Source organism: Protopterus annectens, chromosome 2.part0, assembly GCF_019279795.1.
Source record: "Protopterus annectens isolate FY-2018-M chromosome 2.part0, PAN1.0, whole genome shotgun sequence".
In the NCBI taxonomy this organism is placed as follows: Eukaryota; Metazoa; Chordata; order Ceratodontiformes; family Protopteridae; genus Protopterus; species Protopterus annectens.
Window position 1 is genome coordinate 161445851 of NC_056728.1, and position 17602 is coordinate 161463452.

Here is a 17602-nt window from a genome sequence, read left to right on the forward strand (position 1 = left end):
CATTCAAAGTTCTGAACCTCACTACCACAGTCCTAGCCTTTCTCCTCTCTTCCTGCCTTCAGCCATGCCTTCCACCTCTTCTCCTCCTTCAGCCAACAGTAGCCCAATTTCCGCCAGCACTCTGTTGGCTAACAGTACTGGTGGTGGTCGTTGTTAACCCGGGCCTCGACCGATCCAGTATGGAAATATTTACTGGTGGCTGCATGAAATGATTTGGTGAAGTTTTACGCCGGATGCCCTTCCTGACGCAACCCTCCCCATTTATCTGAGCTTGGGACCGGCACAAAGAAATGCACTGGCTTGTGCATCCCCAGTGGCTGGGTTAACAAAGGGAGCTCCCATAGAGTAGCCAATAATTAACGCCTTGGCACTTTTTCTTGTAGACATTGTCTGGCATGTCAATACATACACACGAGCATTAGTTATACACATCCCACCTTAGATCGCAATACCCATGTGGTATACTTTTCCTTTTGTGTGACGTGCCACTCATTTTATGTGGGTAAAACCAATAGAATGTTTAAAGACAGGATCCTTGAACACATCAGGGATATCAAGAATAAGAAATAATGTAGTGCATTAGCTAGTCATGTAAGCTCCACAGCTCCAACACACTTGTGATACAAGTGATTTATCCTAACATTAGAGAGGGAGATACTGAGAATCGCACAGAGAGTTTCAAACAAGAATGGATTCTGCTGTTAAACGCTGAGAAACCTCCAGGTTTAAATGGAGTTGTTTCCCTTTAAACCTTTTCTTAAAGCACGTCCTTTGAAACATTAATGTTATTAGATATTTATATATGTTATTAATTTTTGCATTGCAGCATAAATAGATGAATATAAAATAAATAGATATATTATAAGAATAACCTTATTGCATTCATTAATTGTATATCTATTACTAAATTGGCAATTATAAATGCACCATGCTTTGGATTTTATTACTGCCTATATTTAGCATAATTTTTTATGTCACTTTTTAGATGTTACTATAGTATATGTTCTATGTATGTTTATTAATGTTTTTAACTCTTATATATAACATTTATTTTTGATAATGTAATTTAGTTGTATAGCATTTAGTAGACATGAACATCATGCATTCTATTTTATTTATACTAGGTTCCTATAGAGTTATTTGGTTAGCCAGTTGGAATTTAATACAGTATATGATCACATTAATTGAGATTACCAGATAGGTTGCCAAATGTTATTTAATTGCTATTTAAATGTTATTGAGCATTCTAATTTTGTCTGATGAAGTGACTTGGTTAGATGCGAAAGCGTTCACACATTGTTTGTGTTTTATTAAACTTTTTGGTGTGTGAGCTTTGGTGCAGTTTGACTTTTTTCATTTTGGAATAAATAAAGTATCTTATCAATGCATTGAGGATATATTAATTACTTCATATGTATAGTTTGTGATTCCAGCCTGACATCCCTAATCTGATGAGAAGAACCAAATGTCTAAGTCCAGAAAAACTTAAGCACTGAAACAGAATAACAAGGCAGGCATCTGCAGTACAGCAACACAAACTAGTGTGTAAGATTAGCTGCAGCTTAACTTGTATCTTTAACTGGCAGAGACTGATGTCCTTTTAAAATATATTTCCAAATTACTTTATTGCTGCACCATTGAAGATGAGCATTGTTGGTTATTTGCAATATATAACAGAGAATCCTATGGGCAAAGTGCACACTCATTGTACCTTATATCAGGCAAAGGCTAAGGATTTATATAGCGCATGCTGTTACCTTTAGCAGAGTGAACTTTCTCTTTGTCAGGCAGCATTCCTTGCCTGAGTGCAAAATATTATCAAACAAAAATGTAGTTTTAACTATACTTTTTCAAGAAACTCATCAACCAGTAACATCAAAATGCTCCCATTTCCTAAAATCTACATAACGATTGAGAAATAAGATACACATGATATAGTTTGCCTCACAGCACAATAATTCTTTCTTAACCATACAAGAAACAAAGCAGACAATTACTTGTCATGTCACAACAAAGGTATATCTTATGTCAAGTATGCAGTCAGAAGGAGCAAGGTCCTACAAGAGGGAAAGTGCCTGAGAATCTAATTATTTGGTTAATCTTAATGAAGGCATCAAATGACCTTAGGTAATTTGTGTTCAGTTCTTTATGTACTTTGTATCACTTGCTATCATCAAAGACGAAATCTTGCAAAAATAATCAAAACCTTAGTAATTAATTACTTTGTGCCCTTTTATTTACAGATAAAGTGTAAGGAAGCTCTCACTGTAAATTCCTTGTTCAAAGTAAATTTACTGAAATATTACAATATCTAGTTTAAAAATGTGACTGCTATATCCTGGTACCATATTACTACTGATATTTTTTAAATAAAGGTGCGAAATTAATTGTACATATTGCTAATATGGTCTAATTCTAAAGTTCGACTCTCAGATGACAGACTTTCAAAATCCCGAGATAAAAATCATGAAAGTTCAGAAACCAGAATGTTGACTGTTTACTAGGGTAAGTAAACACTTGGCCAGCATGCCCTGTTCCACTGTAATGCAATCCTGGAGTTGATATATTTAGTTGGGAGAGTGTGTAGGGGCATAGCCCCAACTTAGGTGGGGTTTACTTACCTCTGCATGAGTTTCATTTACAGTTGGCCATGTATTTACTTAGCCTGGTAAAAGTCCACGTTCAGGTTTCTGAATTTTTGTGATTTTCGACTTGGGATTTTGAAAGTCAGTCATCTGAGAGTCGGGCTTTAGAAGTAGACCCTGCTAATGTTACTTAGTGATGTTAGTAATCATATTAATTTCTGGATAAATAAAATTGCTAGCTGGACTATGTTTGTTGATGTATATTTATTTGATGTATTTTATATTTTATTTTTTTATTATATTTATTCATTGTTGGCCCTAGTGCCCCCTTCCAGCTATAGCTTGTACTCACCATAGAGCAATGCAAGAAAAATCAAAGGGAAACAATTACAAAAAAACTAAAATAAGAAAATAAAATGAATAAATTATGTCACCATTTCTTATGGCAAACTGAGTATGTTCATTCACCTAAGAAATAATTGCAAACGAGTAAGCAGTTTTGTTCAGTACAATAAATTGAACTTCATCAGCATCTGAGATCTGTTCACTACTATCAACATTTTTACAATGTCTTTTGCAATTTTATGTTACGTTTCTTAGCTTGCTATTGAGTTATTTTCTGTTCAGTGGTTCCTAAGAAAAGCATTGTAGAAATAGCATGCCAAGTAGTTGTATGTGCCAGCTTTCTCTGATACATCAGTAGATGTCCAGTATTCTTTCTTCCTGCCTGTCTCTGAGCAGCATTGCGACTCTGTTCTAATACCAATAAGATATGCTAATTGGCACTCTCCGACTGCTCATCTAGTGATAACTTGGTTTGCTTTTGACAAGCCATTAAAAAGAAAGAAAAGAAAGAATAAAAAAAGATAAAATAGCAGTCCTGTCACATAAATTAGTACAAAATTATCATCACCGTCATCACTTTTATTAACAATACCATTGACTTTGTCCATTTTCCCTTTGTTAATCTTCCTGGGCATGTACACCTGCAGGTACCCACTTTGCCTGAAATGTACTAGACTGACATGTATATAACTACTGTTTTTTTTCTTGTCTTATTTTCATACCAGTGTCATTGCAGTGTTTTTCTTCTGATGAGTCAAACCTGCATGTTCACATAACTCCTAGGACATGGCCAGTCTGTCACTATGAACATATCAGTCCTGAATAATGACAAATGTCTAGGGATATAAGGTTTAAGTCCTAAAATAAAGCTTCTTCTGAAAAGCAGAATGAAAGAGACATGTTTTCATATATGTATTGTATTGATTTAATTCTGTCTGTATCCTTCCCATGGCGGCATCAACTTCTACTCAAAAATCTACATATGTACAGATGCTGGTGTTGCCCATTTCCCTTGTGTGGATATTTTCATGGGGTAAGAAGGTAAATTTCACTGCAAGACTGATGTCCACAGTAGGAATGTAGGTGCATCCTTGCCCTTAATGATCTCACATAATGACATTTGAAAGGAAAGTTGTGTGTTTAGGTAAAAAGTTCTTCCCGTCCATGTGTCACTGTCCATGGGCACTGTGGTCTGGTACTTTCACATCACAACTATAATGGTTAATTGCTTATAATAATGATCAACACTGAATGAGGGGATCAGAAAGCTTGAAGTCAGAAGGACAGGGACAGTAACAATAAATAAAAATAAATAAATAAAAAGGTGGAGGCACCTAGAAAAGTACTGAGCCTGAAATGAATTTAGCTTCAGATTTTAGTATTTAATCCACTCAAAACTATAATTGCTGCTAGTTTAAGACACAAGCTTTGTTTTATTCATAAAAATTACTATAGTCCAACTACAACTCCAAGGTGTCCAGTTATTCAAAAAGAAAACACTTTTTTCGCCACAAACGTGTCTGTTTATTCAAAAAGAAAACACTAAGTGCTTTTTCCAATATAAAATACAAGTCATCACAGGAAATACTCCTAAAACTCCCTTTGCTTAAACACCCACAGCACAATTCCATCAATTATCCACAGCCATTAAAATACGTGAGAAAGTAACTGTTGAAATAAAAACAATTAAAACCTTAAAGTTGTATCCACAAATTTACAAATAACTGGCAACATACAACAAATGCCAAAAAACATTGTTTTTGCTAAACCATGTTTTATCAGTTCAATATGTGGATCTGTAATTGCAAAAATAACACTGAAAAGGTCATAAAAGCTAAAATTACAGACATACAAAAACTGTGTCTAATACTCAAAATCTTCTTGTTTTCAATTTTAAAGTCCCTGTAAAAGAACATACATCATTAAGACCTGGCTTGTCCGTGGCATTCATTCTTAACTGCCACATTGTTTCTTTATGTTCCAGCAAGCTTTCAGTATCAACTCCTCTCCCAGAGGTAGTAACCCTATCAATAACAAAAAAGAAAACCTCTTGAAATTCATGCAATCAACGGAATGTCTAAATTAGGTATTAGAATTTTTCTTCTTTTTAATGTCATTAAGATGTTCACCAAATTGCTCCTTTAACTGTGTAGTGGTTTTACCAACATAAGAAATTTGGTATACTGTACAGGTCACAAGCTATGCCACCATTTTGATGTTGCAATTACATCTTCCTGGGCAACAAACTGTATGGTCATAACCACAGACTGTTATCATGGTGGCCAAGTGGCTCCTTTCCCGGGGTTAATTTTCATTGTTCCAGGAGTTTGATATAATGAAGAATCGACAAAGTCAAGTTCAATTAAATCAGATTCAATAATGTGAGTATTCAATGTTTTGAAGGGGGTATATATATATATATATATATATATATATATATATATATATATATATATATATATATATATATATATAATACATCATCAGGCTGAAGTAGATATGGGTTCCTTCCTACCTGACTCTGGTGACACCCCTATAGGCCTAACACACCAAGGTGGCAAGAATGACAGATTTTATTCTAGGTGACACATCTAGTTTAAAAGGCAGTAGCACAACCACAAACAAATTATTTCAACAGTGCATCAGTTAGCAATAAGGCAAGGTGAGATATGCATGCAATGAAAACATACATTCACCCTCTTCCCCAGAACTCAACAGAAAAAGTTCTAGACATTCAAACATGCACAAAGAAGGCAGTATCAGTGAGCAGTAAAGCTTCATAATGTAGCAATACAAACAAGGGAAAAATGCAATGCCATTAAGCAATAAAAGAGTCATAATACAACAATACAGATATGAGAAAATGCAATGTCATTGAGCAGCAAAATTCTTGAAGGCAGCAGTTATTTTAAACAGCAGACCTAGCTTAAATTATACAATGGAATAAACAGCTTTGACTTTGCCATTTTTACTGTAGATAGCTCTGTGCCTACTGTTTTCGTAATCCAGCTATATTCCCTCTCCATCTGACTTTACTGCACTACCATATAACTCCTTTATGTACACTACATTGGTATAGTGCTGACTCTTTCAACAGACTCAGAGGGAAGCATGGCTGCATGAATAGCTTGTAGCTCCTATAATTCACAAAATAACATCTGTACGCACATTGTTACTGTAGACAGCATAGCTGTACTATTTCCTTCCTAGTTTGCAGCAGTTGTATTTGTTTCTCTCAGGAAGGGTTTTCATTTAGCTAAATATTTTTAGCTGTTGTAAATGATTTATGCACTGCTTTGGATCTCATGCACAACTAATTAACTGCATTAATATATTCATTGTTGATGTGTCAGGCTTGTAGAGTACTGATAATTGTATATTACTGTATCAATATTTACTGCATTAATATACTTGACTTGTGTACGTTTTCAGCTGCTAAACTATTAATTGGTTGTGCTCTCTCCTCCTGTTAACTATCTCTTTCACTTCCTTCCAACTAACAACTGTTCCACCTAATCATCACACCCCCTTTTTCCTACAAACAACAGTGTAATCTGTCACTCTCACCTCTTTTTTTACTTTTTCCTTCCAAGTACAGGGTAATCTCTCACTAACTCAGACTACTACATTCACTGTGCACACACAGACACCCCCACCCTATCCCTACTCCTGTCTCTTGCACACATACTTGATAGTCTCTTCCATCTAACCTCCTCTTCTCTTTTCTTCCTGTTTCCTAGGTTAAAACACCTGGCAAATCTCTAAAGTTTAGAACATTAGAGTTCCAACATTCAGCTGAAGTTCAGAGACTCTCCTTCAAATCTGACCCAGTGGTTCTACAACCTAAGATCCAGTTTGTGTATGTTAATGTCCAATTGTATCACTGTTAACTTGAATATGTATTTAGATTGCTTGCATATCACCGAGCCAGACTCCTGCTCTACTCCTTCCCCATAGTGTTGTCCTACCTTTAACTTACATACTGTCCCATTTCCTGGTCCTTTTCCTTCTATCACCTACATCAATATGGACCCCTGTACTCATTCTCACCACCCTGCTACTCAACACTGTTCTCCTACCCTTAAGTACTCTCTCTTCTAATTTTGTTCCTTTTTTGTTGAGTCTGTGCTTGCCAGCCTTCTTTAAAAGTCTCCCATAGCTACTGTTAGCATTGTGCTACTAATTACGACACCTCAGTAGCATTATTTATTCTCTTGTATTCTCCTCATTTCCTTCAATGGTTGCAAACTTTTTTCTTTCAGTTTTCTTTTGCAAAGGTTTTACCCTATTGCTTAACTAGTTTCAGTATGTACACTTCCACTGATTGTTTTTTTTTCTGTGCTATCTGCTGCAACCCACTGTGTTCACCCTCAATATGCATGGGCTCACTCCGTTGCCTCACCTGCCCCCAAATCCCACCCAGCCCCACTATCCCTAGATTTAAACTGATCCACAAAACACACCCCCTCAGCAATTCATCTAATCACATCAGTTACACACATAATTGCCAATTATCCTTAAACTAGTACGCTGATTACTTTTTGTTAACCACACTACAACCACTCCCTATTGCAGGCACACCCTTATTAGTCACTGTTTATACTATACACCAAAACAAAACATATCTCCAAACTTCAGGCACAAATTTTGCTTCAGCACCATATTCTGCTCACTCTTATAATAACCTCTTACCTTCTTACTTGCTATCAAACTCTACAGGTCATAACTATCTAGCACCTAACCCACTCAACACTTCACTCCATTCTCCATTAAACAACATAATCATATCTCCTTACATTTTAGCAGCTCCTACACAGCCCTCTTTACATTCAAATATGCTCACTTTCAGTCTACCCCATATCTACAGTGCAAATATATTAAACCAGTTACTAAGCGGATACACCTATTCCTATTCATCTATACTCTGCTCACCCTAAATGGTGACATTTATCCTAACCCAGGTCCTCAACCACTTAATCAACCCCCCAAAACTACAAACCTCACTCACTCATCAAAGACCACTCATCTCCTTCACAGTAACTTAGATCTCCTATTATTAAACATGAACCTAAGAAGCATACTTAACAACAGTCATGAGTTTCATGCAACTATCACCCATTACATCCCAGACATAGCTATGCTAACAGAAACCTGGTTAAAACCCCACATACCTGATAGTGAAATCCTAACCCAGAGTTACAACATACATAGACACGACAGAATACATAAAAGAGGCAGTGGCATAACTATAATTTACAATAATGCTATCAAACTAGAAAGACTCCAAGCAACCCTCCCGAACTACAAAATACCGAAATTATAATTAACAGCCTTCAACTAAACTCCTACAAACACATTATTATAATAGCTATATATATATAACCCCAGGTAACAACATGTCCACTATTGAAGACCTCCTTTGTTGAAGTGCTTCACTTTTAGACAAGAAACTATAATAATGTTTTCTTTCAACATGGATAGTTCCACCTACTCATCAGATAATTCCTCCAATTTTATCAACCTCCATGGTTTCTATCAAATTATACAATCCCCTGCCAGATTTGACAAACATTGCAAAACAAAATCAATCGTTGACTGGACATTCACAAACAAACCCTCAATCTGTCACCAATCAGGCTCTTTCCCTGACTGCCTAAGTGATCATCTACTCACCTACTTCCTTAGGAAACACATCTATCCTACTAAAAATATCACTTACAAACTTGCCCAAAACAAAAGGCATTTCTCCCCTGGAGTTTTCAAAGCCATTGTGCAACAATGTGACTGGTCCTCTTTAAAATGCCTGCACTTAGACTTTGCTATTGAATATTTTAATGATAAATTCCTCAATATACTAAACAACCTAGCTCCCCTTAGAATGATCCATACTAAATCCAAGCACATACCATGGCTTACCAATGAGACTTAGGAACTCCTGAAGTGGGCAGACATACTATGGGATGTATACCATAAGAACAAAAGTCAAGATTCCATTCTCACATACCATCAATTATGCAACCTTGTCAAAAACAAATCAAACAAGACAAATAGCTGTAACTCCATGCAACAAAAACACCAAAGCAATCCCCAGAAATTCTGGGGTGCCTTTAAGCAGCTACATACAACTACTCCAAATAGCACAGATAGTATAGCCACACAATTTAATTCACACTTTTTCAACTCTATACTCTCCCTAGTAAAAAAATCACAAGAACCCTCTATCTACCCCAACATACTAGGCAGTTCCCCCAATTCCTTTACAGTCAAAACAGTTCAAACCAACATCATCAAAATATCTGTCCAAACTTAAGCCATCCTCCCTTGCAGCTAACCAACTCTCATTTTATATTTACTGGTATTTTTGTTACTGCTATACTGTATTTTTATTTGTATTATATTCTATTTGATTGTAATGTGATTTTTTTTACATTTGTTTTTCTTATATTCTCATTGACTGACTTAGGTTCTGTTGACAAAGTTATATGTTCTAGGTCTGATGAAACTGGAGTATAGCAAGCTTAAATTATATATATATATATATATATATATATATATATATATACACACACACACACACACACACACACACACACACACACACACACACACACATACATTTTTTCTATCACAGAAACATGTGGGGATTCCACTCCATTTGCATCGCACAGAGTGATAATGTACTGACTGATATTAAGGTTACCTATGCCTGATTAGCATAATGGGTACTGAAGTGCATTTATATTAATTATTTATTTATTTATTTTACATTCATTTGCAGGGGAAGTCTGACTGGGCAGGCTGCCCATATTCAGATGAGGCCCGGGGAGAAAAGTTCAATTTTTACAGTACAAGATTATATAAATAGGAAGACTGCATTACAGTAGTTGTACAATAGAAAGATTATCTTAATACCTTATACAATTGTTGTTGTGCACAATTAGCAGTGGATAAGTTATTTGGTAATTGTATATACTAATATATAACACATTATACAGTGGACCGAGATACATTCTAATAGGCAAATGACAGTGATAACACTGACATAATAAGGAATAAGAATACTTTGATACACGAAAAAATAAAAAATAGAAATAAATAAATTAAGTCAGACCTGTATTTGTTAATCTTGAGTAGCCTAGCTTAGTTTTCAAACAAAGTAAGTGAACTTAAGAAGTGGTTTACTTATTACAATATAAAATTGATGTTATATACTATTACAAGATTTGTTTTAGGGTAGGGAAATATAATAAGATAGGGTACATACACTAGGGTTTGATTTTAGGGGTAGTGAAATATGATTTTATATATATATATATATATATATATTTATTTATTTATTTATTTATTTATTTATTTTATTTTACATTCTTTTACCAGGATAGTCCGAATGGACCAGGTCCATTTACAGCGGAGGCCTGGGGAGAAAAGCTCTACATTTACATAAGAATCAGACAAAAAAATCAGACATAAATGTAAAACAAACAAAGAGAATGTCAACAATATATGAAGTAATGAAAAAACATTATGGTTACCAAGGGAAATTTCATGCTAGAGATAAAGAAATTAGAGCTGTGGTACTGTAGCATATATACAGTAAGTATACTAGAAAGGTATATGAAGAAGCAAAATAAATGTTATGTAATACATGGACATAGCCAGGGGTTCATAAGATGTGATTTAAGTGAGTTTTTGAACAGTGTGGTAGTGGATGCAGAAGTCAGAGAAGAGGGGAGGCTATTCCAGGTTCTTGATATGGTGTGGGAGAATAGGAATTTCCTAGCATTATTGTTAGCCCTTGAGATACAGAGTAGTGATTTGTCAACAGAACGGAGAGGGTGATTAGCTTTGTAGTGAGTGAGAAGCTGACTTAGCACTGGGGTTTTATCAGGATGTTATAGGCAATGATTAGTTGGTGGTAACTGAGTAATTAAGGAGGTTCTAGCCATTGTAGGTCCCTTAGAACCTGACAGTGGTGGTTTCTGAAAGAGGAGTTGTTAGCAAACTTGGCAATTTTATTATAGCATGACTCAAGTTTCTCAAGATCAAGTTTTCTGGTCATGGTAAGAATTGGTGCTGTGTACATTAGTGTGGACAATAGGCGAGTTTGGGCTAGGGTGATGCGTGCCTGATCTGAGTGGAAATTTTTGTGTCTGTATAATGTTTCCATTTTTGTGTGTACTTTTTTGATGGTTTGGGAAATATGGACATCAAAAGAGCAGTTTTTGTCAATTTCTACACCAAGGAGTTTAGTATGTGTTGAAGAAGAGATGGTAGTGCCATTTTTGGAACTAATGGTAAAGAAAAGAGGGGTAGTTTTCAATTTATTGGGGGTGAATAGGAGCAATTTAGTCTTATTGGGGTTTAGGATGAGTTGGATATCAGTAATCCATTTCTCCACAGAGGTAAAAGATTCCTGAGTGAGTTGTTGTAGAGTGGTGAGCAATGGGGCAGAGCAGATTAGAGTTGAATCATCTGCATACCGGATGAGTGTGGTTCTGTGTTGGTTGACCAAATTAGTAAAAGAGAGACGGGCAGTAGTTATACTAAGGTATGGCCGGAATCCATGTTGTGTGGTGGAAAGAAGTTTGTGTGTGTTCAGGAATTGCATAACCTGAGAATGAATACATTTCTCAAGTAGCTTAGATAAGGGAGATAGTATGGCAATTGGGCGGTAATTTGAGAAGTCGAAAGAGTTGCCACCTTTATGAAGTGGAATGATATATGAAACTTTCCATAGATGAGGGATATAGGCTTCCTATATTGTGCAGTTGATAAGGATAGAGGCAGGATAAGATAAGGATTCATCGGCTAGTTTTAGGAAGTTGGCAAGTATACTATCAGCTGCAAGGGTGGTAGGTTTCAATTTTAGGAGGAGTTTTTTTAATTCCAGAGGTGGGAAGAGGAGAGAGGGCAAAGGAAGGAATGATATCTGGACATTTGTTTGGGGTATGCTTCTGGTTGTTTTTGGATAGTTGGGTCGATAATGTCAGAATAGATTCGGTGAAATGATGATTAAATTGGGAGGCTATGCTCTTGCTATTATCGGTGGAGCTAGGAGCTGGAGTGATGGTTTTGCCTGTTTTTTGTAGGGAGTTGGTAGTTTGCCAACATTTTTGAGGATTTTTTTGAGTATTTGTTTTGGGCACCAAGGAAATAGTTTTGTTTATCAAGTTTGGTTTGTTTCTTGACATGATTTCTAAGTTGTTGGTAGTTTTGTTTGGCTAGGGTAGTGTTATCTCTCTTCCAGATTTTCCAAGCGTCATCTCTGGACTTTAGTAGGGCTCTTCTGTCCCTGCTTAGCCATGGTGCATAGTTAGTTTTAATTCTTACTTTCCTGATGGGTGCGACACTATTGAGGACATTGGCGAAGGTACTATTGAAGTAGTCAACTCCCTGGTCTAATCCTAGGGTTTGTAGTGGCTCCAATTTGCATTGTTCCTGAGGGTTTAGGTTGTGGTCGCCTCTGATTTGTCTATAGGCTGTGGGCTTGGGTAAGTCTGCATAGGAGAAATGTTGGAAGGTGGTCACTAAGATCATTTGGTAGACAGCCTGTATAGTAGTTATGTTTGGGGCAATTGGTCAGTGTTCAATCAAGAATAGAATGTTTCTGAGATTTTTTTTATCTACTCTAGGGGGTTCTTGAATGAGTTGGGAAAATCTGATGAGGTTATTATGGTTAGTGGGGTTGTTAGAGTTACAGTCTGACCAGTCAGTATTTAGGTCGCCTAGTAGGATAGCTTCTTGTAGAAGGTTATCACTAGCCCAGTGCAAGATTTCTTCAGTTATGGGAGAGTTATTTCCTGGAGGGATGTAGCAACAAAGTATGTTGATTCTTTTTTTGTTGTTTAAGACTGAGGCTAAGGTGTCCACATTATGAAATTTAGGTAGAGGGGTTTGTGGAGGTTGGATGTTGAGTGTGTTTCTAAAGAGAATTGTGGCCCCACCTCCCTTCCTGCCTACTCTATCTAGTCTTAAGATATTATAACCAGGGGGGAGGATTTCTTCGTTTAGGGTGTTTTAGCCATGTCTCTGTAATGGTCAGTATGTCAGGAGAGTAGTAGGTTATGAATGCATGCAGGTCAGGGAACTTGTTAGACATACTCCTGGTGTTGATGTTAAGAATCACTAGGTCAGATGTCCGTTTGGTTTTGAATGGTCCTGGGTTTGGGTATATGTCTCCTGAGATAGGTGGTTTCTTTGCAATAAATAGTATATGTTTAATTTTGTGAGCTATTTCTATGTTGGATCTAAGGGATGTTTTTCTAGTGTAGCATCTTGGCATGTAGGTTCTGTGTATGTGTAGTATTGTGCTATCATTGAATATTGTACAGCTGATAGAAAAATGTATGTGGGTTTTCATAAGTGTGGAAATATGAGTTGTATGGTCTGTAGCATTGTCCAGTGGTGTGTTAGTATGTATGGATGTGATGTAGACAGAGATGTGAGAGCTAGCGAGAGAAATGCTAGTGTGATTTGCATATTGTATAGTAGTGGTGCTTAGCTGTAGGCAGTAGAGTGGTTGAAGTAGACAGATGGGTGTGAGGGTGTGGCCAGTTGCTAATATGTGTGTGTTTATCAGGCAGGAAGTCAGATAGGGGGCAAGGATGGAGAGAATGTTGATTGGAGTAGGTAGTGGTCAGGTGATGAGGGGTTAAAAATAAAATTAGGTGTAGTGAGGGCAGGGTAGAGGATCAGAGTGAGCCAAGCAAAGTGTAATGAACGGAGCAGGCACCAAACCAGACTGCGCTCTTGTCTTCACAGAGAGGGGAGATGACTGCAGAAGAGAAGTATTAGTGTGTTTTAAAGATGTCTCCATTGTTATCAGGCCCTTATATAACTTCTATCCTATGCATTCCTAGTGGGGGAGGAGGGTAGGGACTAATTGCAGGAGGAGTCCTGTGGGAGTGATTGACAGGTCTCTCAGCCAGATTCTGGAGGATGGGCAAGTCAAACAAAAACAATCAACTGACAAACTGCAGGTAAGTGATATGGAAAGAGCGCCAAGAGAATAGATGAACCGCAGTTAAGTAAGTGGCAGTACAGTTCAAGGGGGAACTAAACTAGCACAAGTTAATTAATTCTGGTGTTACTTAATTCTGGGGTAGTGCAGTTTAGTTTGGAAGTGGATTGCTATTGCCATACAAAAATAGTGTAATATTGACTGGTCACAGATGAAACTGGGGAAAATGGCACAGTTGGATGTAAAAGCTGTGGATAAAAATTAAAAAATGTGGCTTGTAACTCTGAGAAAGAGTTACAGTATCCAGCAGTGTGTCATCAACCATCAACTAGTGTCTGAAATGGGGTCTTACAGGACTGGAGTTATTTATATATATATATAAATGGGGTCTTACAGGACTGGAGTTATTTATATATATATATATATATATATATATATATATATATATGTATAATAAAATGTACTAAATATATAATAAGATATTGTACATACTATAGTAAAAAAATACACTATTATTAGACACAAGCAATAGTGGATGGGCAAGGGAGGATGGAAGTGGACAGCCATTATCAGCTCACCCATACTGGTTGATGGCAGTGACCCTAGTTCCCTGCTTGGGTGACATTGAGGGGCAGCACTAGGTATTACACACATGAAGCTTGACCTTGCTGAGTGCACTCAGTCAAGTGTGCATTGTTCAGAGCAACCCAGGAAATGTGTACACAGAGGCCTACATACTTCCTCAAAGGGAGCAGCATTGTGGAGATGAAAAGGGCTTCTGTGAGAGTTAGGAGCCCCAGGATGAAGGGATACCCACTGGATCAGACAGACTGACCTACTTTGTAATCTGTGATACTTGACTCTCTTTGGGAATGAATGGGATGGTGATGCCTTCCAGTAAAGGAATGAATGAGTCATTAGGCTCTTGTTCAGGCCATTAGAGGAACAAATGGGTCAATGGATAAAGGACAGGGTGCCACATGTCAAAATCTGGTGGACAGCAAAACAATAATAATGGGACTTCATGCATGACACATGAAATATTGTGTGCTGAACCCGTTTTCTTCATTCATGCCTTCTTCATACATACAGACCTCTGTGTATTCCATTTATCCATTGTCATGTGTTGTTATATTAGAATTGTTTTTAAAATTGAATTCAATGGGCTGCTAATCTGTCTTAGTAGTTTGTGCAGGTTTTTATTTATTTATTTATTATTGATTTATTTATTGACATTTGATTATCGGGAAAGTTCAACTGAGTAGAAATCCATTTTCAGCAGACGCACGAGGAGAAAAGCTCCAAATCAATACAAAACATTTTACGAAAAATAGTTATACGATCTTCAAAAATAAAAAATAAACATCCGCAGTTTAAATAATTATAACAAATTTAAAATAATATAAAAAACATTGGTTTAGGATTGATACAAGGTATATGACAATTATTTAATATTTAGATAAATTTTAGACAGTTTGTAGAGAAATTAAAGGTAAGTTAGTCTAATACAAACAGAAATTGCAATATGAAGAGAGCAAAAAATAGGTTAATGGTATATTTATAGAGAAAGTCAGGGAATACAGACAACTAACCAATGCAGATGGCACATCACTATGCCTCAACTTGGAAGAGGTACGCAGGAACCTACGTAGGGTTCACCCAGGCAAAGCATCTGGTCTGGATATGATCCCAGGAGGCTACTTAAAAACTGTGCTGATCAGCTGGCACCATTCTTTACAGACATTTTCAATATATCTCTCAGCCAGGAAAAAGTGCCCAAATGCTTCAAGACCACCGCCATTATCCCTCTGCCCAAGAAACCATCTCCAGCATCATTAAATGATTACTGGCCAAATGCACTTACCTCAGTAGTGATGAAATGTTTCAAAAAAGTGGTCAAGGATCACATAACATCCTGCCTACCTGCTACATTTCATCCTTTTCAATTTGCATACAGGTCAAATTGTTCTACTGCGGATGTCATAGCCTTAACACTTCATTACACTTTGGACCACCTGGAAAATAAGGACTGTTATGTACGCATGCTGTTCATAGACTTCAGCTCTGCCTTCAGTGCAGTAATTCCACAACAACTGCTGTCTAAGCTGAGTAATCTAGGCATAGAAAAGAAAACATGCAACTGGTTCCTCAACTTCCTGACTGAAAGGCCACAAATAGTTTGAGTTGGAAAACATCACTCAAACAGCATCACCTTAAACACTGGGGTCCCACAAGGTTGTGTACTCAGTCCACTTCTTTTCACAATTCTAACGCATGACTGCGCAGCTAAGCATCATTCAAACAGAATCATCAAATTTGCAGATGACACTACAGTAATCGGCCTTATCAAGAAGGAAGATGAGGGATCCTACAGGGAGGAGGTGACCCAACTCGTTCATTGGTGCACTGGCAACAACTTAGCACTAAATGCTGAGAAAACCAAGGAAATCATCATCGATTTTAGGAAGGTAAATAAGCCACAAACCTCTATTGTCATCAATAATGTCACAGTGGAGAGAGTTAATAGCACCAATTTCCTAGGGATACATATCTCACAAGATCTCAGTTGGGCCACAAAGACTTCCTACCTTAGAAAGAGAGCACATCAATGTCTCCACTTCCTTAGGAGACTTCGTAGAGCTAACTGCCCCCCACAGGTCCTACTTACCTTCTACAGAGCCACAGTTGAGAGCGTACTGACAAACATCATTGTCTGGTATGGAAATTGCTCTCAAGGTGATAGGAAGGCACTGGATAAAATCATTAAACAAGCCACAAAAATCATTGGCTCCAACCTTCAGTCCCTACAGGACATATATTTAAACAGATGCTATGGCAGAGTCAAAAACTACTGAGGGATATACATCATCCAGCCTATGGACTGTTCAAACTCCTGCCAACAAGGAAGCGCTACAGAAGCATTAAATGCAGGACATCCAGATTCCATAACAGCTTCTTCCCACGTGCTAACAGACTGCTGAACACAAACCCATAGCCTAACCTGCTAAATGGGTAAACAAGCATTATTTATGTGCAATATGTCATTGTTATCTACATAGCTCACTTTACACTTTATACTTTATTGTGTTTATTTTCAGTATCTTATTTTTGATTTCTATTTCAGTATTTTTAAATTATTATTAATCTTCCTTCTGTAAACTATAATTCTTATGGTACGAGCCTAAGTATCGAAATTTCGTGCAGTGACATGCACTTTTTCCTCTGAGTTCATCTGTATGACAATAAAGTTTACTTTGACTTTGACTTTGAATAGAATTAGATAGCAGTCAGAATGTAAACGATAAAGGAAAACTAACTTGGCATAAGGAATTAAAAGGTACTTGTTCACATTTAGGGATATAGTTTATCCTAGAGTAAGAATACAGCCAGATTTTTAGTTAAGAAGGCCTTCAGAGAGGTTTTGAAAGATAGGAGGGAGGTTATAGAGTTGATAGATACAGGTTAGGAGTTCCAGGCCTTAGCAACCTTTATGAACATAGACAATGCCCAGCAGATTTGCTAGATCTGTAGACAGACAGGCATTTTTGGTCACTGGATTGCAATGAGCAACTGGGACCATAGTTGTGTAGAATGTTTTTAGTGCTGGACAGGCAGATGGATGCTGGTTATTTTTTTAGGTGGTAAGAAGTTGTGTATATGTTAGTTAATGTGACAGTTCTAACCAGCTTAGGCTTTTCATTGCTATACAGTG